We start from the raw sequence: 19,107 nt of genomic DNA, 5'->3' as shown, positions 1-19,107 counted from the left end.
CTCCTCCCCTCCTATGGACACAATGAATCTACAGTTTTACACAGAAAAACTTCTATGAAAAGGAATGTGGAAACTAGCTGGGTGAATCCTATACACAAGGTGAATAAGAAAAGCCCAAACTAAAATCATTAGAAGATAAAACATAAATAAATCATTAGAAGAGGCAGAGAAAAAATCTCTATATGAAACCCACCCTTGGAGCCACAGTATAGAAACAGGTGGAAAGTCACCACTGTCGGTTTCTCCCGGAGGAACAAAGTGTCCCACACCTGGGACCCTAACTTTGAAGACAACACCTGAGACATGGGCCTCCAAAACATAGAGCTCTGAAAGCCAATGAAGATTGTCTTCATGAAATCCATGAGGCTATAAGGAACTGAGAAACAGTTCTTAACAGGCTCACCCAGGCTCACTGTGGCTCTCTCTCCAGGGAACAGCACAGAGACACAGACTGAAACCTCCAGCTTGTCCCTGAAAGAAGCCTATTTCCTTACCCTAAAAGCTAAGACTTCTAACACATATCTAGGGGCCAACTGCAATTCTCACCAAACACCTGAGAAGCCAACAGATGCCATCATCGTGCTCTCCCTCTGTCCCACCTCAGGTCACCCGTGTCTCTGTGAAAGGAGCTTGTGCACCTGTGTGGCCGCCCAGGTTTTGTGGCTGCTGCCAGAGGACACACTCCTTATCCTGTAGCCCAGACCCCTCCAGGGCTTGCGTTCCTGGGTCCAACAGGACAGTAGCAAACTAAGGAACAGCTCCTAACTGGCTGCCTGTGCCCCGCACTTCCCCCTCTCCTCCCACTTAGGGCTAAATGTGAAAGGAACAGACAGAAACTCGCATCTCCCAGTCTTCTCCTGAAACAGGTGAAAGGGTAAAAAGCAGGAAGGCCAGGGGTCTCCAAATGGAGGACAGGCTGCAAGTGTCAGACATTTTTCCTCTCTCGCTCAAGAGGCAGGAGGAAACAAACTACAAGTGTCAGACTTTTTTTCTCTTAGAATTCTCTGTTGCCATGACACCTTGTTCCACCTGAATTTAACTTTTCTCAAACCTTGAGTTAACGAATGCATTTTTCTTATGGAAATGTTTTTCTTAAACTATGTTAATGAAACCATGTTTTTTTTTTGCTTTGGAATTTGCCTTTCTTCTAAATGGTTCCACCTAAGACTAACATTTGGCTGATAATCACTCAACAAACCAGTATTCGTATCAATTGTTTTATGGCTGAGGGATGACACACCTCCTGTCATCCTATCTCAAAAATGCATATTGTGGGAGAGGGGCCTGGTGAAACTCCGTCAGCCTTCAGGTGTCTCTTATCTGATCAATAGCTTTCTAACAGACATAAAGCATCCTGCTAAATACTAGCAAGGGAGCACTCTCCATCCCCCTTCTGATGTCTATGTCAGAAGCTTCCTCTGTCCCTTACTATACTTTAATAGTATATACAAAAGCTATACAAAAGCTCTTTAGTAGTATATACAAAAGCTCTTGAGTGATCAAGCCTGGTCCCTGGTCCCGAGGTTAAATCTTCTTCTTTGGAGATCATGAATCTGACATTATTCACTGTAAGCTGTCAGCAGTATACTTACATATTTGAAGTTATCCCCTGATGGGCCACCTTCCAATCAGCCTCCACCTAGATGCTGACTGAGATCCTCTGCTTTAGAACATTAAGAGGTCTTGACAAACCTTCAAATGTTGGGAGCCACTAAGAATAAGGTGGAAGAGAAATATTCCACAATTGTTGACAAGCTACACCACTGCTAGAGGGAGAAAGCAGGGGACAAAGACAGTGGTAGACAGAGAAAGACTCTTCTTTAAGCTACTGGATTTTCAGGGTCTTCTTCTTATAGAAGCTTAGCTTTTAATTCAACTAATAGAGTTTTCCTGTCACGTCTCTGGATTTTCCTCCCAATCTCATGAAGAGTCTTAAAATTCTCCGTTACCCAATCATTAAATGTTAGGTGCCTCAAACCTTGGTCTTCAGTCTTCTTTCTCTAAAATCTCTCCTCATGTAATGTCCTTCATTCTTTTGGTTCCCAGGAGTACTGACCATTAGCAGTTGCCAGAAAATGAAAATAGAATATGGGTAATAAATGCTGAAAGCAGAGGTCCAAAGAATAGCAAGAAGACATAAGAAAGCCTTATCAGCAATTATTGCAAAGGAATAGAGGAAAACAACAGAATGGGAAAGACTAGAGATCTCTTCAAGAAAATTAGAGATAGCAAGGGGACATTTCATGCAAAGATGGGCTTGATAAAGGACAGAAATGGTATGGACCTAAGAGAAGCAGAAGATATTAAGAAGAGATGGCAAGAATACACAGAAGAACGGTACAAAAAAGATCTTCATGACCCAGAGAATCACGATGGTGTGATCACTGACCTAGAGCCAGACATCCTGGAATGTGAAGTCAAGTAGGCCTTAGAAAGCATCACTACGAACAAAGCTAGTGGAGGTGATGGCATTCCAGTGGAGCTATTTCAAATCCTGAAAGATGATGCTGTGAAAGTGCTGCACTCAATATGCCAGCAAATTTGGAAAACTCAGCAGTGGCCACAGGACTGGAAAAGGTCAGTTTTCATTCCCATCCCAAAGAAAGGCAATGCCAAAGAATGCTCAAACTACCGCACAATTGCACTCATCTGACACGCTAGTAAAGTAATGCTCAAAATTCTCCAAGCCAGGCTTCAGCAATACGTGAACCGTGAACTTCCTGATGTTCAAGGTGGTTTTAGAAAAGGCAGAGGAACCAGAGATCAAATTGCCAACATCCACTGGATCATGGAAAAAGCAAGAGAGTTCCAGAAAAACATCTACTTCTGCTTTATTGACTATGCCAAAGCCTTTGACTGTGTGGATAACAATAAACTACAGAAAATTCTGAAAGAGATGGGAATACCAGACCACCTGACCTGCCTCTTGAGAATTTGTATGCAGGTCAGGAAGCAACAGTTAGAACTGGACATGGAACAACAGACTGGTTCCAAATAGGAAAAGGAGTACATCAAGGCTGTATATTGTCACCCTGCTTATTTAACTTATATGCAGAGTACATCATGAGAAATGCTGGACTGGAAGAAACACAAGCTGGAATCAAGATTGCCGGGAGAAATATCAATAACCTCAGATATGCAGATGACACCACCCTTATGGCAGAAAGTGAAGAGGAACTCAAAAGCCTCTTGATGAAAGTGAAAGTGGAGAGTGAAAAAGTTGGCTTAAAGCTCAACATTCAGAAAACGAAGATCCTGGCATCCGGTCCCATCACTTCATGGGAAATAGATGGGGAAACAGTGGAAACAGTGTCAGACTTTATTTTTCTGGGCTCCAAAATCACTGCAGATGGTGACTGCAGCCATGAAATTAAAAGACGCTTACTCCTTGGAAGGAAAGTTATGACCAACCTAGATAGCATATTCAAAAGCAGAGACATTACTTTGCCAACAAAGGTTTGTCTAGTCAAGGCTATGGTTTTTCCAGTGGTCATGTATGGATGTGAGAGTTGGACTGTGAAGAAAGCTGAGCACCGAAGAATTGATGCTTTTGAGCTGTGGTGTTGGAGAAGACTCTTGAGAGTCCCTTGGACTGCAAGGAGATCCAGCCAGTCCATTCTGAAGGAGATCAGCCCTGGGATTTCTTTAGAAGGAATGATGCTAAAGCTGAAACTCCAGTACTTTGGCCACTTCATGCGAAGAGTTGACTCATTGGAAAAGACTCTGATGCTGGGAGGGATTGGGGGCAGGAGGAGAATGGGAGGACAGAGGATGAGATGGCTGGATGGCATCACTGACTCGATGGACGTGAGTCTGAGTGAACTCCAGGAATTGGTGATGGACAGGGAGGCCTGGCGTGCTGCGATTCATGGGGTCCCAAAGAGTCGGACACGACTGAGTGACTGAACTGAACTGAATAAACTCTAACCTTTTTTTTGTCTTTTCCTTGGTGCTTAGTCTTGTTTCACTTTCTCATAGGGTACCTGGTACAGAGGCATTGTGCCCTAAACTTCAGCTCAGGGGACTGTGTGCAGAAGGGCTGTGAATGACAAATTCTAGATGGCGGTAGCAGGCCGTGTGCAGAGACGCTGCACCTGGCACTGGGGTGTGGAGCCACAGGCAGCGCAGGTGTGCCTGCCCAGGGAGAACCCTGCGACCTGCTTCCCAGTGATGAGAGACCCCAATTACGCAACCTGAAGATGGGCTGTCCAGCAGAGGGCATACTCTAGATGGTGAGCTCCCATTTCTCCATTTTATGAGTAAAGGATAAAACTTCCCTTTGCTTCTACTTTTTTTTTAATATTATTTATCTTTATGTATTTACTTGTTTGTGGCAGATCTTAGTTGTGGCAAGTAGGACCTAGTTGCCCAAGCAAGGATCAAACCCAGGTCCCCTGCACTGGGAGTGCAGAGTCTTAGCCACTAGGCCACCAGGGAAGTTCCTTCCTTTGCTTCTGAGCTGAACGCTGTCTTGTTCTATTGACATGATCAACACCCAGCAGAAGGACCATTTTTAGGGCCCAACTTCAAAGGGTTGGTAACAGGTGCAAATGTCTTTGCAAGTCAAAAACTCCAAAATTCTTATTTATGACCAGAACATTTTTATAGGCCCCCAGACTCTTGGTCATAGCCTAGGCTTTCCCAGAAAAGAGAATTTGAAACAAAGATTTATGCACAAGCACTTAATGCAGAATGAGATACAGCATCAGGAGTGAAAGAAAGGAAACACAAGCGGAAGAAAAGCGGGCTTGTCAAGGATACATTATCAAATTTGCCATTAGTATGGAGTAACTGGGTGCTCAATCACCTTTGTCCCCTTGAAGCATGTCTTAGGAGACATCCAACAGATCCCCAGCCCAGGAGAAGAAAGGAAAAATAATCTGCTCATCAGCTCCCATTTTCCATTAGTCAAATCTTCACTCTGAATCTGAGCGGTCCCATGTACGGCCCTTGCTGGTGACAGACCCCTCCGTGTCCCCACTTACTGATTTGTTTTCTTTGTTTTTTAGTGTTTGGCCTTGCTGCGTGGCATGTGGACCTTAGTTCCTGATCAGGGATGGAACCCTCAACCTCTGCAGTGAAAGCGAGGACTCTTAACCACCTGGCCAACAGGAAAGACCTCCCACTGATTGGACTTTTTCTTTTGTTTTTGCTGTGCTCGGTCTTTGTTGTGGCTCTTCATTGCTCCATGCAGGCTTTCTCTAGCTGCGGTGCAAGGGCTTCTCTTTGCTGTGGCTTCTTTTGTTGGGGACCACGGGCTCTAGGGCATGCCAGCTTCAGTAGTTGTGGCTCATGGGATCTAGAGAGCTGGCTGGGTAGCTGTGGCACATGGCCTTAGTTGCTCCGCATCATGTAGGAACTTCCTGGACCAGGAATGTAATTCTGTTTGTTGCATTGGCAGCAGGATTCTACCACTAGACCACCAGGGAAGGCCCTACTTATTGTTGACTGGGAAAGAGGCTATGGAAATACACTGTGACCTCCTAGACCCTCCAAGTGGAACAAAGAACATACCCTAACAGTTACTAGTTATGGAGGTAAACAATGCACAAAGAGAGACGGGACAGGCAAGCAGGAGAGCAGCCATATCTTAAACAATAAATCAGTCACAAGGACTTGGAAATCAGCCTTTCCCGTATGAACATTCCAGGCCATCATACTGGAAGATAAGAGACCACATCAAAGAGATGGAAGCCATGACAACCGTGGCAATCTAGATCAGGAAGCCCTAAGTAGACCCAGAAGCCTACTGTAGGCATTTCAGTGAGTCAGAGAAGGCAATGGCACCCCACTCCAGTACTCTTGCCTGGAAAATCCCATGGACCGAGGAGCCTGGTAGGCTGCAGTCCATGGAGTCACTAAGAGTCGGACAGGACTGAGTGACTTCACTTTGACTTTTCACTTTGATGCATTGGAGGAGGAAATGGCAACCCACTCCAGTGTTCTTGCCTGGAGAATCCCAGGGACGGCAGGGCCTGGTGGGCTGCCGTCTATGGGGTCGCACAGAGTCGGACACGACTGAAGTGACTTAGGAGTGTAGCAGCAGCCAAGACTAGAGGAACTGTCCAGCTAAACTTAGCCCAAATGCTGACACACATAATGGTGAGATAAATTAATGGTTGGTGTTTTAAGCAACTAAGTTTCGAAGTGATTTGTTATACAGAAGAAGCTAACTGATATCTACCCTTTGGCATCTGAATTGTAGCAGTAACAATTCTTAGGAAATGATAAAATGTTAATATTCCTTACATCATTGCAGTGGTTTCCTGTTCTTATTTTGGCTGTGATTTCATGTAGTATATTCATATGTCATTTTGGAAATAGATGTGGAAATATGTACCTAAAAGGGAGTGCAAACAAGAAAAACCCTGGAACTTAAAAAACAATAACTACAAACAGATGCTGTTGGAACACTGAATCTGTGTCTCTGGAAATTGAAATGAATACATGAACCTAGAATTTGAACACTCACTTTTCAAAGGGAATGAAGGAAACAAATGCCCTGCAGAGTTCCCGAAGGAAATTTTAGATGACTCATGGGGCACACACATATATATCTGAATAGTTCTGGCATTCAAAGTCTTTCCATTAAACTGTCCTCTTCAGCCATCATCCGGAGTAAGAGTTCTTCCAAAGCATCTTCTTCATCGCTCCCTTCACATCCCTGTTTCTCAGTGTATATATGAGGGGGTTGGTCATGGGAATAATGACAGTGTAGAAGAGAGACATGAACTTATCCTGATCCTGGGAGTCGCTGCTGCTGGGCTGAAAATACACATAGATGGCTGTGCCAAAGAACAGGGAGACCACCGTGAGGTGGGATCCACATGTGCCAAATGCTTTTCTTTGCCCTGCAGTGGACTTTATTCTTAAGACCGCCCTGACAATCCGACCATAGGAGAACATGATTAATGAAACAGGTGTGAGAAGAATGATGACACTGCCAAAGAAGGTCACATACACATTCATAGTGGTGTCAACACAGGCAAGTTTGAGAAAAGGAGGGATCTCACAAAAGAAGTGGGCTAATTTATTTCTCCCACAACGAGGTAAAAGGAAGATGAGCACTGTCTGCAATAAGGAGTTGACAAAACCAGTGACCCATGAAGCAGAAGCCATCAGGGCACACAGACGGGGGTGCATGATTACTGTATAGTGAAGGGGCCTGCAAACAGCTGCATAGCGGTCAAATGCCATAACTCCTAGGAGAATACATTCTGTACATCCCAACGCCAGAGAGATGTACATTTGAACTATACAGCCACCAAAGGAGATGGATTTGTCTGCTCTGCTGAGATTAAATAGGAACTGGGGAACAATGCTGGTGGTGTAGCACATATCCAGAAAGCTCAGGTTAGAGAGGAAAAAGTACATCGGGGTGTGAAGACGTGGGTCCAAGTAGGACAATGCAATGATGGTTGTGTTTCCCAGCAAAGTGAAGATGTAGAAGATCAAAAGGACCACAAAGAGGATGAGCTCAAGTTGAAGCCTGTCAGAGAAGCCCAGTAAGATAAATCCAGCAAAAGAACTTTCATTTTTCTGTTCCATCCTTTGTTAGCACATGGCTCCTGTCAAACCAAGCATTTAGCAATTTATTAAAGTTATCTTCCAAAAAAGTGCAGAGATGAAGAGGAAAATCTATCATGTTCAAAGACATGGTCATGTGATTTTATATGCAACTATTTGAATAAATGATGTATTCATTGAAATTGATATATCTTAAATCAATTAGTTCTTTACTATTCACAAAACATATATTGAAATTAATATAAGAAAATAATAATAATAAAATCAAGTAATGAACCTTGGTTTGCATCAATCATAGATATAAAATGCCTGTTTTAGATTGAGTTTAATAGGATGAAAGCATGATGATTATTTATGTACATCTTAGAGAAAGTGGAAATGAGGGAAAATTAAGGGAGAGTGATTAGAAACAGTAAGAAAATGTAGACAAAGGGAGAAAGTTTATTTTAAATATGTATCTCATAATTCTACATGACTTGATTTGCACATACCTCACATGTAATAGAATAATACAAAATGATCTCTAAAATGTATTCAGATATAGAAATTTATGAGCTAGAATGTACTTACACAAAGGATTATATTACATTCAATGTATCACTAAGATACTTCCTCATAAATATATTCTGGCAAAAGTTATCTCTACTCCTAATGCATTATATTTGTGAATGCTATATCCTTGTCTTTTTGTATAGTAGTAAAAAATAAATTGCTCAGAGCCTGAAAACACTACTTTTGATTACAGTGCTTAACTTTTGTCTTTGAGATACCTAAAATTACTATACCAATTTAACAAGAACTCCAAAAATTTATTCACTGTGCATAAGCAGTTCACAGGCTCCCCTGTTGGCTCAGTGGTAAAGAAACCGCCTGCCAATGCAGGAGATGCAGGAAAGGCAGGTTCAGTCCCTGGATTGGGAAGATAACTTGAAGAAGAAAATGGAACCCACTTCAGTAGAGAATCTTGGCAGGCTACAGTCCATGAGGTCAAAAAGAGTTGGACTTTACTTAGTGACTAAACAACAAAAGTAGTCACTTCACAACAGAATTTCAAACTCCAGTGATCAGAACTTACTCTTCTTTCTGCTGATTTCAGTGTCATATATTACCAACAACTAAAATGCCTGGAATTCCTGCAGGAGATAGGATTATTCACTATCAACATTCTAATGACAATGAAAAACACATAAATGAGGAGGCAATGGATCTATCACAGTCTCAGAAATAACACTTCCAATCACTATGGACAGAGTTTGGCCAGGTTGGGGAAAAGAGACTGAAATGGGAATTCCTTTGCATGCTGTTTATTGAGTGAAAGTCCTCAAGACAAAGAGAATCAGGGAAGCAAAACAGAGCAGACAAATGTGTTAAGCAAGAGATGTGATCTCAGATGGAATAGCATGAACGTGATCCCATAGAAAGCTGGAAAAGGACTCTCCAAATAGAGCCATCTGCTGATAAAAATATTGTGTCTTCACTTACACAATCACTGCTACCCACACGCTGCTACCTGAGCGTTTCAAGCAGGGCAGATAAAGAACTGAATTTTAAATTTAATTTTAATTCAGGTAAATTTAAATTTAAATACCTATTTATTTAGATATGACTAGTTACTACTACACAGAATAACAAGCTGTGGAGCATGGGTTGTGTCAGATTTAGTTCCACCTTGACAAAAAGGCAGCCTTTTATAAATCCCACCAGTCTGTCATTGACGACAAGCTGCCCCAAACACATTCAGAACTTCTGGCAGTGTGGCTCCATTCAACTGATGGCAATATTCTAAAGAAGGAAAGGGCTGTGAAACTATCAGTCAATACTCATGACAAATATGGTGTGGATCAGTGCAGCAGCCAGTAGAAAATATCTGAGCTGGACACTGAAAGCATTCATAAAAAATGAGAGTCCATTCATACAAAATTTACAGTCCATTCATAAGTGTGTGCAAGGACGGAAGGACAGTCACCAGTGTACATTACACATCACCTTGTTATTTGCCTAATTCACCAATAAATTAAACATTCAGATCACCTTTTCTGGCCCATGTTTCTCCTCTCAAATTGGTATTTCTCCTCAACTGAAGAATAATCGTTTTTCATTAACAGTAAATTCAAAAATGCATTGACACAATAACCACAAAATGGACCTTCATTGTTGTCATTATCAAAGTAGCATTTGGACAATTACATACATTCATTTCTTTGAGAAAATGAACATTTAAAAACTACAGATATTGACAATACACTTTAAGAAACATTCTGTAATTTCAGAGAAAATAGGAGCTGAGGAAAAAATGAAAGTGTATAGTCTAATATGTTCACATTCACATATATGCTATTATTCAATTACTGAAGGACATATTTTATGACAGCCAAATATCCTGAATTTAAATTGCTCCATATATCCATACTGAGACATAATGAATACACTACAATAGGATGAAATGTCTAAGAACAAAATGTTGGCTTCCACAAGGAACAGTTAAGTTCTTAAAGTGGATGAATTTTTATAGGAATTTCCTTTCTTTTACCAACTGACATGTACATTACTTGATGTAACCTTTAAAGAACACTTGCAACTGAAAACAAGCTAACTTACCAATTCTTAAAGTGCCACAGAGATCGAGTTCCAGTCCTCTCAGTGTTATTCACCTTATGTGAGTGTCCTAAGCTGGTTCCCTACCTCATTTCCAGTGCCTACCTTTAATACAGTCCTGGGCATTGGAACCTGGGTATGCAGACTAAGGATGCAGGTTGCATGCAGTGAGTGCATAAACTGACTCTATCAGCATTGGAATATCTTTAAGTTTTCCTTAAGCAAGAAGATGCTTTCTCTTGATGACTTCAAATACCTTCACACAATACTTCACACACACAAGATCGGCATTGTGCCTAGCCGGTAGGATGACATAGGAAGGCAATTTCAAACTCTCAGGATTACTTCTGAATATAATGTTTGGCTCTATGATGGAGAGCTCATTATGAAAGCATGAGATTGGTATGAAACTGCAGCAAAACTGGTCTGGTGAAAATGGTTTACCTGGCTGAAGTCTCTGGGGAATGTTTGTCCTGTACCATTAATTAGCTGATGTTGCCTAGCTGCCCAGAGATGACAATCCTCAGGGGGAATGAATATCAAGGAGAATGTAAGAGGAAACTTAATCTGCCTCTTTTATAACTTCTCATAAATGACAGAGCCCAGATAATTCCCTAAACTTCCCACTTATCTTAGCTCTCCTCTTTTAATGGCTTAGGTATGTTACTAAACATTTGACACTTTTTTATACAATTGCAAAAAAAAATCTCCATATATAAATAAGAATTCATCAGTTACTTAATTTTAGATGCAAATTAATTTTTATCTAATATTCATAACCAACTTTTAGGGAGCACAGAGTTACCAATTCAGTTCAGTTCAGTTTAGTCGCTCAGTCGTGCCCGACTCCTTGCTACCCCATGAACCGCAGCACCCCAGGCCTCCCTGTCCATCACCAACTCGCGGATCTTACCCAAATTTATGTCCATTGAGTTGATGATGCCATTCAGCCATCTCATCATCCTCTGTCATCCCCTCCTTCTCCTGCCTCAATCTTCCTCAACATCAGGGTCTTTTAAAATGAGTCAGCTGTTCACATCAGGTGGCCAAAATATTGGAGCTTCAATATCAGTCCTTCCAATGAATATCCAGGGTAGATCTCCTTTAGGATGGACTGGTTGGATCTCTTTGAAGTCCAAGGGACTCTCAAGAGTCTTCTCCAACACCACAGTTCAAAAGCATCAATTCTTCTGTGCTCAACTGTCGTTATAGTCCAACTCCCACATCCATATAAATACTGGAAAAATGATTGCCTTAACTACACGGACCTTTGTTGACAAAGTAATGTCTCTGCTTTTGATATGCTGTCTAGGCTGGTCATAACTTTCCTTCCAAGGACTAAGTGTCTTTTAACCAATTAGGCAGTGTCTTTTAACCAATTAGGCAGTGTCTACCTAATCTTTAAGGTAAATATAGTAAAGGTCAACTTCTTGAGAAACCTGTATGCAGATCAGGAAGCAACAGTTAGAACTGGACATGGAACAACAGACTGGTTCCAAATAGGAAAAGGAGTACGTCAAGCCTGTATATTGTCACCCTGCTTATTTAACTTATATGCAGAGTACATCATGAGAAACACTGGGCTGGAAGAAACACAAGCTGGAATCCAGATTGCCGGGAGGAATATCAATAACCTCAGATATGCAGATGACACCACCCTTATGGCAGAAAGTGAAGAAGAACTAAAGAGTCTCTTAATGAAAGTGAAAGTGGAGAGTGAAAAGTTGGCTTAAAGCTCAACATTCAGAAAACGAAGATCCTGGCATCTGGTCCCATCACTTCATGGGAAATAGATGGGGAAACAGTGGAAACAGTGGCTGACTTTATTTTTCTGGACTCCAAAATCACTGCAGATGGTGATTGCAGCCATGAAATTAAAAGACACTTACTCCTTGGAAGGAAAGTTATGACCAACCTAGACATAGCATGTTAAAAAGCAGAGACATTACTTTGTCAACAAAGATCCGTCTAGTCAAGGCTACAGAGTTTTCAGTGGTCATGGTGGATGTGAAATTTGGAGATGTAGGCCTCCAAAACATACCTCTGAAAGTCAATGCAGTTTGTGTCCATGAAATCCATGAGGCTGTAATGAACTAAGAAACAGGTTCACCCAGACTCACTGTGGCTATCTCTCCAGGGCATAGCATACAGACACAGACTGAAACCTCCAGCTTGTCCCTGAAAGAAGCCTATTTCCTTATCTTAAAAGCTAAGACTTCTAACACATACCTAGGGGTCAACTGTAATCTTCACCAAACTCCTGAGAAGCCAACAGGTGCCATCATCATGCTCTCCCTCTGTCCCACCCCAGGTCACCCGTGTCTCTGTGAAAGGAGCTTGTGCACACGTATGGCTGCCCAGGTGTTGTGGTTGCTGCCAGAGGGCACACTCCTTGATCACCTGGTTCAGTGGCTTGCGTTACTGGGTCCAACAGGACAGTAGCAAAAAAGAAACAGCCTGTAACTGGCTACCTGCACCCGCCCACCCAGGATTAAATGTGGAGAGAACAGACAGAAACACCCATCTCCCAGTCTTCTCCTGAAAGAAGTATAATTGCATATTTGAAAAGTTATTGCCTCAGGTTCTGGTAGATTGCTTATGATGGCAATGATTACCTACCTTGCCCTGAACGAGGACCTGTGCTCCTGGACCGCAGTGGACAGGGTGGCTCAGACCTCCAAGCTCAAGCTTCAGCAGGGCAGTGCTACAGGTCACAGTAGGAACTACCTGGAGGGCGACTGCATAAAGTGGCTCCACAGACACCTGGAGAACAGGAAGGATGCGCTGCTGCACACAGGTACAAGGGGCACGAGGCCTCCCTGATCTTCCCTCAGGCTGGACCTGGGTTCCAACGAGGAGAAAAAAATGGGTGCTTGTAGAAATAGGGCCCCGGCTTCTCATCAGAAGAGGGAGAAATCCACCCAGGTTTTCATATTCTGTACAAGACAGTGACCTGTCAGTGGCCCCACTTCTCTGAAGGACAATTAAGGAATCCAGTCTCTCTGAGGAAGAAGCAGGAAACTATCCCTGAAATAACTGGTCAGTGGTGCCCCTTCACCCTGGGTGCCATCTTGTGAACCATGACTGTCTCTGATGCCAGTTCTCACCCTGAGAACGTGTTTAGAGGCCTGACTCCAGCTTTTCTGAGTCATTCGGCCTCCACCCAAGTCAGGACCATTACTCTGTATTCACTCCCTTACATGGTACCCCCTACCTTGGCTCTCACCGTGACTCCAGAACTTTCCAAGGACTCGGGAACATGCCCCGACCTCCAAGTCCAGGCTGGTGTCTGGTGTTTGTGCTGCTTCTTTTCAAACCCTCTGTCCTGTTTATTCTCAGGATGGTCACAGGATGCTGCTTCAGGGACCCATGGAGGTAACACTAAATGGGAATTTTCTGATTCATCCTTCATCAGTTCAGTTCAATTCAGTCACTCAGTCATGTCCAGCTCTTTGCGACCCCATGAATCGCAGCATGCCAGGCCTCCCTGTCCATCACCATCTCCCGGAGTTCACTCACTCACGTCCATCCAGTCAGTAATGCCATCCAGCCATCTCATCCTCTGTCATCCCCTTCTCCTCCTGCCCCCAATCCCTCCCAGCATCAGAGTCTTTTCCAATGAGTCAACTCTTCGCATGAAGTGGCCAAAGTACTGGAGTTTCAACTTTAGCATCATTCCTTCCAAAGAAATCCCAGGGCTGATCTCCTTTAGAATGGACTGGTTGGATCTCCTTGCTGTCCAAGGAACTCTCAAGAGTCTTCTCCAACACCACAGTTTAAAAGCATCAATTCTTCGGCATTCGGCTTTCTTCACAGTCCAACTCTCACATCCATACATGACCACTGGAAAAACCATTATCTTGACTAGACGGACCTTTGTTGGCAAAGTAATGTCTCTGCTTTTGAATATGCTATCTAGGTTGGTCATAACTTTCCTTCCAAGGAGTAAGCGTCTTTTAATTTCATGGCTGCAATCACCATCTGCAGTGATTTTGGAGCCCAGAAAAATAAAGTCTGACACTGTTTCCACTGTTTCCCCATCTATTTCCCATGAAGTGATGGGATCAGATGCCATGATCTTCGTTTTCTGAATGTTGAGCTTTAAGGCAACTTTTTCACTCTCCTCTTTCACTCTCATCAAGAGGCTTTTTAGTTCCTCTTCACTTTCTGCTATAAGGGTGGTGTCATCTGCATATCTGAGGTTATTGATATTTCTCCCAGCAGTCTTGATTCCAGCTTGTGCTTCTTCCAGCCCAGCGTTTCTTATGATGTACTCTGCATAGAAGTTCAATAAGCAGGGTGACAATATACAGCCTTGATGTACTCCTTTTCCTATTTGGAACCAGTCTGTTGTTCCATGTCCAGTTCTAACTGTTGCTTCCCTACCTGCATATAGGTTTCTCAAGAGGCTGGTCAGGTGGTCTGGTGTTCCCATCTCTTTCAGAATTTTCCACAGTTTATTGTGATCCACACAGTCAAAGGCTTTGGCATAGTCAATAAAGCAGAAATACATGTTTTTCTGGAACTCTCTTGCTTTTTTGATGATCCAGCGGACGTTGGCAATTTGATCTCTTGTTCCTCTGCCTTTTCTAAAACCAGCTTGAACAATCGGAAGTTCACCCTAGATCCTCCAAAGACACATGTGACCCAGCACCCCATCTCTGACCATGAGGTCCCCCTAAGATGCTGGGCCCTGGGCTTCTACCCTGATATCTCACTGACCTGGCAGCATGATGTGAAGGACCAGACCCAGGACATGGAGCTTGTGGAGACCAGGCCTTCAGGGAATGGAAACATCCAGAAATGGGCAGCTCTGGTAGGCCCTTCTGGAGAGGAGCAGAGATACAGGTGCAAAGTGCAGCACAAGGGGCTTTAGGAGACACTCACCCTGGGGTAGGGAGGAGGCTGGGGTGGAGCTTCTTCTCAGATAAACCTGAAGCCTTTCTGGACCCCTTCAGCAAGGTCTGGACTCAAACATGAATGCTGGGCCCCTTCTCTTTCCTCTACAGAACCTCCTCAGCCCGCCGTCCCCAACATAGGCATCATTGTTGGCCTGGTTCTCCTCGTGGTGGCTGTGGTGGCTGGGGCTGGGATATGGAGGAAGAAGCGCTTAGGTAGGGAAGGGACGGAGGTATCTGAGTTTTCTTGTCTCACTGGGAGTTTCAAATCCAGATAAAAGTTTACTTGCCTGGTTATTGGAAAGTACCCTCCACACACATATGTGGAGTCTGAGCTCCATGCTAACACTGACCCTTTTGTAAAGTACATGTGAAAATGAAAGACAGATTTTTCACCTTGTAATTCCAGTTCGGGGCCTGTCTCTCAGCACATGAAGATCAGAGGGAAGGGTCCCTGCTGAGGACAGACCTCCAGAAGGGTAGTTGGTGCAGTCACCCCAACAGCACCTTTCTTCATTCTCCTGATTTTGTCCTGGATTTTGGTCACAGTTCCAGAAAGTTCTGTGGGGTCCAGAACTAGGGGCTTCCTCTAGGACCTCATGACTCAGTCTTCTCTATGGCCTCTCACATGATATTTTTTTCTTGCAGGTGAAAAAGCAGGGAGCTACACTCAGGGTGCAAGTAAGTACAGAAGGGATGTGATTCCTGAGACCCTTGTGAGGGTGCAGACAGAAGGCTATGGGGGACTGACCCTCCTCAAAATTCCTTCTCTAGTTTCTCTCCTGTCAGTTCTGACCACATCCTGGTTTTCTTCTCCCCCAGGCGTTGACAGTGCCCAGGGCTCTGATGTGTCTCTCACGGTTCCTAAAGGTGAGACCCTGGGGCGTCTAGATTGGGAGAGGGGTTGGGGCAGAGAGGACACACTGGGTGGTGGGGGTCTCTGAGTGGGACATGTGAGCATCTTGGGGGCTGTGGAGAATGTCAGCCCTTACATGACTGATCTGAACTGCTTCCTGATTCTTTTCTCTCACAGTGTGAGACAGCTGCCTTGTGGGGACTGAGTGATGCTCGGTCCCACTTTGTGATGTCAGATCCCCAGACCCCTCTTTCTGCAGCTGCATCTGAATGTGTCTGTGCTCCTATTAGCATAATGTGAGGAGGTGGGAGACTGGTCACACCTGCCCATTACACCCCCTCCCCACCCTGACCTGTGTTCTCCTCTCTGATCCACTGTCCTGTTCCAGCAGAGACAGAGCTGGACCCTCTCCATCGCTGTCTTCACTTCGTGTGCACTGAGTAATTATGTCATATTTCCTTTGAAAATAAAATCTATTTATATGAATGTTTTTTCTAACTGGTGCTGTGAAGGTTTGTAGGGATAGCAAGAGAGAGGATTCTAAAGTTTGAGAGAGGAAGTACATGAAAGCACTGAGAATCTTCCAGAATTGTTATGCTTGCTGTGCTCAGTCTGTTGCAAGAGGGACAGGAGGAGGCTGTGAGGAGCTGAGCATAGTCGGGGCCTGTGCCCAGTTGGTGGTCAGTGTATCATGGCTTTGATGTGGTCAGTCTTGCTTGGGTCATCTTCTCAGCTGCTTTGTCTTTGTCCTTTCAGTCGCTCCCTGCCCCACCAGGACCTGTGTTCTTGTAAACTCAGAACTCACCTGGGCCTTGTCCTGTCTCTAGGACCATAGGCAGTGAAGACGTCCCATAATCAGGTCAGCCTAGCTTATGCTAGGTCCTGCCTTTCTTTGTGTTTATATGCTTATATTTTGCTTATTTAGTTTATTTCTGAATAATGACTGTTCTTTTTCATGTGTAGAGTTCTGGTCTCATTCTGCCCTGGGTGTCCTCATCTCTGACAGCAGCAGGAGTCATTTTCATTAATGATTATCCTCACAAGACGAAGGGGTCCCTGCACACAGGATCTCAGTGGTATCAAGAGAGAAATTCTCATCTCTCCCAGCTCTAAGACTTTTTCCTGGATTCCTCTTCCCATTCTTTCTGCATCCTTTATAAGGAACCAGATTTGGGGATTAGCATAGAGGACGGACCCAGTTGTTTCACATCTTGTCTTAATTCTTGCTGGATTTCTACCTTCTCTGCAGCTTGGTCCCTCTCTCTGCCCTTAGATCTAGTAATCCTAGTGCTGGCTTCAATCAAAGCTCATGGGGATTTATAAAGCAGTATCTAATAGATTCACAGTAGGTTGGAATATAGGACCTATAAACCTGACATCATCTTTTCTTTTTTGTTTTTTTTTATTTTATTTTATTTTTAAACTTTACATAATTGTACTAGTTTTGCCAAATATCAAAATGAATCCACCACAGTTATACATGTGTTCCCCATCCTGAACCCTCCTCCCTCCTCCCTCCCCATACCATCCCTCTGGGTCGTCCCAGTGCACTAGCCCCAAGCATCCAGTATCGTGCATCGAACCTGGACTGGCATCTTGTTTCATACATGATATTTTACATGTTTCAATGCCATTCTCCCAAATCTTCCCACCCTCTCCCTCTCCCACAGAGTCCATAAGACTGTTCTATACATCAGTGTCTCTTTTGCTGTCTTGTACACAGGGTTATTGTTACCATCTTTCTAAATTCCATATATATGCATTAGTATACTGTATTTGGTGTTTTTCCTTCTGGCTTACTTCACTCTGTATAATAGGCTCCAGTTTCATCCACCTCATTAGAACTGATAGAACTAAATAGACATTTCTCCAAAGAAGACATACAGATGGCTAACAAACACATGAAAAGATGCTCAACATCACTCATTATCAGAGAAATGCAAATCAAAACCACCATGAGGTACCATTTCACACCAGTCAGAATGGCTGCGATCCAAAAGTCTACAAATAATAAATGCTGGAGAGGGTGTGGAGAAAAGGGAACCCTCTTACACTGTTGGTGGGAATGCAAACTAGTACAGCCACTATGGAGAACAGTGTGGAGATTCCTTAAAACACTGGAAATAGAACTGCCTTATGATCCAGCAATCCCACTGCTGGGCATACACACTGAGGAAACCAGAAGGGAAAGAGACACGTGTACCCCAATGTTCATCGCAGCACTGTTTATAATAGCCAGGACATGGAAGCAACCTAGATGTCCATCAGCAGATGAATGGATAAAGAAAGCAGTGGTACATATACACAATGGAGTATTACTCAGCCATTAAAAAGAATACATTTGACATCATCTTTGCTGAAGAGAAAATATCATTATGTGTAGAGTGCAGACTGATCTTTGTGGGAGGGATGGGACATCAGCCCTTGTGGGGAAAATACAGGCAGCACTGACATCAATGTGAATGGACGTTGTGCTGTAGCGGCCAAGAGGGAGCACATGACCTGAGGTCACATTAATAAAGACACAGTCTCTAGAATAAGGAGGCAATCCACACTGATCATTCATTCAACTGATACTTGTTGTGTGCCAGAGAAATGACACACTATTAGAAAACCTCAGTGAACTAACAACAGACACACCTTGTTGGCCTTGTGAAGTGTGTTCTGGTGAGAAGGGGCAGAGTGAGCCTAGTAAGTGAGGGAATGTTTGCCTTAGAGGTTAGGAAGTGTTTTGAGGAAGCATATGTGTGTAGGGACAAGGAAGGTGGCTCTTTCAATCATGTGGTTAGTGTGGGCCTTATTGAGAAGGTGACCATTGAATAAAGATGTGAAGGACATGAAGGAATGTCCACACAGATGTCAGAGGAAGTTCTCTCTGGGCAGGGGAATCTCCTGTGCAAATGCACGAGGGCAGGAGAGTGTCTATGTTCAAGAAAGAGCCAGGAGGCAAGTGCGGCTGGAGAAATGAGGAATTGAGATTAGATCCCATATTTCACCAGATCATATAGACCTAGATGATATTACAAGGGTGTTGATGTTGTCTGAGTAAGATGTGGATTCATACGATGCTTTTCACAGAACACAATCCATAGTGACTACTCTTTAGAAGCTTCAGTCTGGCTGTTACACATAATCAGGAGGTGAAGGGTGAGTGATGCACTAAAGGAAACTGTAGGAAATGGTGAGGTGACCAAGCTGGAGATGCTGGTGCTCACCTAGACCTCTCATTAA

At 43.6% G+C, this 19,107-nt stretch overlaps 1 long non-coding RNA gene and 1 pseudogene across 2 annotated transcripts in view; one reads left to right on the top strand and one right to left on the bottom strand.

Moving 5' to 3' along the window:
• LOC133236583 (uncharacterized) overlaps window positions 1–16,331 on the top strand; it is a 65,918-nt gene extending 49,587 nt beyond the window's left edge. The window contains exons 1-3 of one of the 2 annotated variants that reach the window (XR_009732933.1): window positions 913–922; window positions 15,843–15,890; window positions 16,054–16,331. This is a non-coding gene — a long non-coding RNA (uncharacterized LOC133236583). Of the gene's footprint in view, window positions 1–912; window positions 923–15,842; window positions 15,891–16,053 lie in introns of those variants that run through there. The other variant, XR_009732932.1, reaches the window with a different exon arrangement.
• Window positions 6,610–7,563, bottom strand: LOC133235937 (putative olfactory receptor 2B8; annotated as a pseudogene).
• Window positions 16,332–19,107: the final 2,776 nt, after the last annotated feature.

Source organism: Bos javanicus, chromosome 23 (assembly GCF_032452875.1).
Source record: "Bos javanicus breed banteng chromosome 23, ARS-OSU_banteng_1.0, whole genome shotgun sequence".
Classification (NCBI taxonomy): domain Eukaryota; kingdom Metazoa; phylum Chordata; class Mammalia; order Artiodactyla; family Bovidae; genus Bos; species Bos javanicus.
The sequence above is the reverse complement of the archived record's forward strand: the minus strand, read 5'-3'. Positions and strand labels throughout refer to the sequence as shown.